The 5,131-nt window shown below is 33.0% G+C and overlaps 1 protein-coding gene across 5 annotated transcripts in view; it reads right to left on the bottom strand.

The window, feature by feature from the left end:
• LOC106875349 (tetratricopeptide repeat protein 29) overlaps positions 1-516 on the bottom strand; it is a 35,676-nt gene extending 35,160 nt beyond the window's left edge. Inside the window, exon 1 of one of the 5 annotated variants that reach the window (XM_014923440.2) lies at positions 464-516. The gene's annotated coding sequence lies outside the window, so the exon portion shown is untranslated. Of the gene's footprint in view, positions 1-316 lie in introns of all 5 variants that reach the window. The other 4 variants (XM_014923441.2, XM_014923439.2, XM_052968638.1 and 1 more) reach the window with 4 other exon arrangements.
• Between the last annotated feature and the right edge of the window lie 4,615 nt (positions 517-5,131).

The raw sequence follows: 5,131 nt of genomic DNA, 5'->3' as shown, positions 1-5,131 counted from the left end.
ATATATATATATATATATATATATATATATATATATATACATTGATAATGCATTTTCAAGTACACTATTCCTGAACAGATAGAAAGATGTTGGATTAGCAGCTGATCAGGACTGTAAACAATAATTCTACTACCACCGCACAAATAATAATTGCTGGCAAATATATGCAAGGTAAGATGAAGTAGACAAGTGTCCCATTCCTGATTTTATTACGGTAAACGTGGCGTAAATTAAGTGAATAACAAGAGTCGAAACCGAATCGCACACTAGGTCAACCGAAGCTTCTATTTCAGGCGATAAAAAAAATGCGTCTAACCTTTACAGGAACACAAAGTGATTCGCTTTTTTTAAAAAGATTACCGTTTCTTCTTACAGTGAATAAAGCTGCTTTTGTAGTTTTATATTTTCAGTTGAATGAATACATATCGAATAAAAAAAAAATCAAAGTATTCCAAGAAATTACCTAAAAAGAATGAAATGAATACGCACGTGTGTTGCCTAGCAACTACATTTTGGACAATAACAATTAGTTCACATTTCAGAGTTGTTAGTTTCGTATTTTATTCAAACCACATTTATTTAAACAAATGGTATATAAATATAATTACACCGCAGAAGAATCATTTTAACCATTGAAGAACACACAAAAGAATCTGTTATATTCTGAATAACAGGCGTAGGCATGGCTGTGTAGTAAGAAGTTTGCTTCCCAACGACATTGTTTTGAGTTCAGACCCGCTGTGTGGCACCTTGGGCAAATGTCTTCTACTATAGCCTCTGGCTAACCAGACCTTTATGAGTGGATTTGACAGATAGAAACTGAAAGAAGTCCATCGTATATATGTATATGTGTGTGTGCGCGCGCGCGTCTTTGTGTCGATGTTTGTTCACCCACCTCTGTCACTGCTTGACAACCTGTGTTGGTGTGTTTATGTCCATGTAACTTACCTGTTCGGTAGAAGGGGAATTATAGAATAAGTACTGGGGTCAATAAGTTCCACCAAAAATTCTTCAAGGTGGTGCTCCAGCAGGTCTGCAGTCTAATAATTGAAGCAAGTAAAAGAGAAGTGTAGACTTGCCATAGCAATCATCATAGAAAATGGACATTAAATGATGATGATTGCTATGGCAAGTCTACACTTACAGTTTGCATCTCCAATCTGAAGCCCCCATTGTGTGCAGAATATCAGTCTGGTGAACGCTGTCAAGAAATGTGTAAGCAAATGAATACCTTCTGTCAGTCTCTTAAATATGTTGAATATATTGGTTCTCTGAACATTAAAGTTTTCACATCTAGCAGTTAATTTGGTAGCAGCTTACAGAATTATCCACTGTCTTTCCAACAACTTAGGCCACCTTTTTGGATTCAGTACTACTACCACTTGTGGACATGCTTATAGAATCAAAAAGCCAGCGCAGCACTCATGGCTTCTGGGAACATTTTTTACTCACTCAGAATTGTTAAAGCATGAAATAAATTATTAGCATCAGTGTTAACTGATGCATACTTTATGACATTGATTCTTCCAAATTTCAATGCTTCTCATATATTTATGCACATTTTCCTCTTTGTTCATTTTTTCGTCTTATGTTTTTCCTTCTATGTGCTATGCATGCACCTCTAGCTTTCATTGGTCTTTCTTTACTTGACTTACTGCTGCTTCCTGTTCTCTTTTAATCTTTCCTGCCAAGTTGCAGTGCACTTGAGCACTATATGCAATAAGCTTATTATTATTATTTAAGGCAGCGAGCTGGCAGAGTCGTTAGCATGCTGGACAAAATGCTTAGTGGTATTTCGCCCGTCACCGAGTTCCGAGTTCAAATTCCGCCAAGGTCGACATTACCTCTCATCCTTTTGGGGTCGATGAAATAAGTTCTAGTTAAACACTAAGGTTGATGTAATTGATGAGTCCCCTCCCCACAAATTTCAAGCCTTGTGCCTTCTGTAGAAAGGATTATCATCATTATTAAGACTTGTACATGTAGGATGAGAAGTAGTATTACCCTCTCTCATTCTAATGTAATATTTTTGAGTCTAAGAAAATTATTGTTTTGTTTTTTCCAGTTAAAGGCTAGTTTGTCTGAATTAATAATTTTAATACATTGATTAATCCATTGACCAGTTTTTTAAAAAGTGTTATAAAGTAATTTCCACTGAGTTCTAATTCATTGTTATGTGCTTATTGTTTATATATATTAAGCACGGGGGGGTATATTCTAGTGATATTAGTTCTGGAAGACTGAAGACAGTCACTTCTAGATATTCCACAAAGTGACTGTTAAACTTATTTGTTCAATATTGTGTACCATAATGTAATTTTGGGGTAGGGGACTAGAAATATTGCTGACATAATCAGAAGTTTAGGTAAGGATTCTCTAGCTTTAGTTATTTTATTAAGAAGTTGGAAGATAGAATGAATAATTGAATGATGCTAAGTTCTTACATTAGATGGTTGAATATCTTATGACAAAGTCTATGCAACAACATATATATCATGGCAACAGACTATAAATTTTTAGTAATGGTGTATAGGATTGTTTGAATTTTATGAAACTGAGATGGTAGAAGTAAGATGTTCTATTGCTTAGATGAAATTGAGTTTTCTTAATCCTAAAGGTGATAACAAATTTAGTCTTTTAATTACATGTAACATATTTATTTGTCGCTTTAACTAACACATTATAGATACAATCTTTGAAGGTAAGGTACACCCTTAAGTTCAAAGATATTAATTATTGATACAAAGCGATTATAGACGACATATTTTTGTTGGAAAATTCACGAAGAAAACTAACGTAGGCACAGGCATGGCTGTGTGGTAAGAAGCTTGCTTCTTGGTTTAGTCCCACTATGTGACACCTTGGGCTGACCAAAGCCTTTTGAGTGGATTTCGTAGATAGAAATTGAAAGAAGCCTGTTGTATGTATATGTGTATGTATATATATATATATATATATATATATATATAGGTAGATAGATATTTGTGTGTTGTCCCCCACCCATCATTGCTTGACAACAGATGTGATGTTGGTGTTTATATTCCCATAACTTAGCAGTTTGGCAGAAGAGACCAATAGAATAAATACTAGGCTTACAAAGAGTAAGTCCTGGGGTTGATTTGTTTGACTAAAACCCCTTAATATTCAAGCATGGCCACAATCAGATGACTGAAACAAGTAAAAGAATAGATTATTAAACAAGTTCACTAGTAAGTAGAAAAATGGAGTACAGTAAAGCACATGGTACTTTTTGTGAAAAAAAAGCAGTTTAAATGTTTTATAATTATCATGATTAATATTCAATGGTGCTTCGGCATGGGTGCAACTCTTGAACTGAAACTAGTAAATGATAAAGATTCCTGAAAATGTACAAGACAAGGTTTGGGAAAAGTTGAGGCCTTCCTGCTACAACTTGCATATAGCTTTGACTGCTTCAAGTGACTATTTTAACCAGTGTCAATAAATTTACCACCATGGGTATGCAATTAGTCAAGGGTTTTAGATTGATGTATGGCTATTTACAATACATTCAAATGATTTGAAATCGATAATTTTTGTTCAACCCTGACTGAAATTAATTGACATATTATTTTAGATATGTTGCTGGCTGATTGAGCAATTGCATGTTATCATGGTGTTTGGATTTATCATCATCGTCGTTTAATGTCCGCTTTCCATGCTAGCATGGGTTGGACGATTTGACTGAGGACTGGTGAAACCAGATTACTACACCAAACCGCACTCATTGATTGGCATCAGTTTGTCATGATTTTATGTCAGAAATAGTCAACAGCAATCTTCAGTCATTTGGTGCACTGACTATTAAAGTTAATAACCCATTGTTAATTATTATTTTTTTTTGCTTTTTATTTCTGACAATAAGAACGAGGTGAAGTGTATTTTTTCTATTATGTAACTCACAGAATTATATTTATTTTATTTAAATAAAATTTTTCTTTAAATATTAAAACGATTACTTTTCACAAAATAATTTTGTTCCACATGCTTCATGACATCTCAAAATGAATTTGCAAAGTTTAATTTCTTGGAAGGCTTCCTGTGACAGACTTTGTCAAATGTATTCCCTACCACTTACATACTATGGTCTAAAACTAGATTGTATCAAAGCTCAGTGTCTCAAAACACAAAGATCAAAGATGAAATCCTTGGATTTTCCACACTATTACATTATGTAAATAACTTCATATGAAACCATAGTAAAATTGATGTAAAAAAAATATAAACTTTGTCACAAAGTTCAGAAAATATTCAACTGTTTAAGCAAACTTCAGTTCACATGTTGAGATTTTCTGTAATACATATGGTTAGAATAATTAGCAATGTTGTTACTCTTAAAAAGTTTCACTTTCATGAAATGGAATAAGGTTCAAGAAAGGTTTATCTTATTTTGACTACATGATGACAAGGTAAGTCATAGTTGAATCTTGTTGATCAAAGCAAATTTATCTTACAAATTAGCTGAGTCTGTCTGAATACTAAGCAGTCAATTTTTTCTAGTTTCTACTTTCACATGAATACATTTACCTCACAAAATCCATATTTCTTTAAACTGAGATCTTACATTTCTGAAAGGTCACTTTTGGCTTTGAATCACAAACTACAGGAGTAGTCTCCCCTGTTACAAATTCGGATTCATTTTCAGAAATGACATTTTCGATGTTTTCTTAATAAAAGTAAAAAGGCTGTCGTGTAATCTTGGTCACCATTGAATGAGATCTATGTTATGTAGAAAGTATTGATCATATGTATTTTATCTCTCATACAGTACCACATCTCATACTATTCCTTTCAATATTCTATCATACTTAGTTGTAAGTAGATACAAAAACAAACTAAAGCTCACCATGGTAAAAAAATCACTGCAATGAACTAATGTTCTATCCAGGAAAAAATATTTTTCAATTACATAACACAAAATTAGAAGCTGCAGTTTAAATAGAAAACAAATTCTTTAAAATTGCATCATTTCAAGCTACATAGCCAAGTGGCATACAACTAGGGGAATTCTTCAATATATCAACAAGGTAAAATATAAACAAAAATGGTATCAGAAGAAAAAAAGTACTGTTTTTAGATCACAGTAAATAATATAATGAAAAACAAAACAAAG

Source organism: Octopus bimaculoides, chromosome 1 (assembly GCF_001194135.2).
Source record: "Octopus bimaculoides isolate UCB-OBI-ISO-001 chromosome 1, ASM119413v2, whole genome shotgun sequence".
In the NCBI taxonomy this organism is placed as follows: Eukaryota; Metazoa; Mollusca; class Cephalopoda; order Octopoda; family Octopodidae; genus Octopus; species Octopus bimaculoides.
This window is presented reverse-complemented; position numbering and strand designations above follow the sequence as displayed.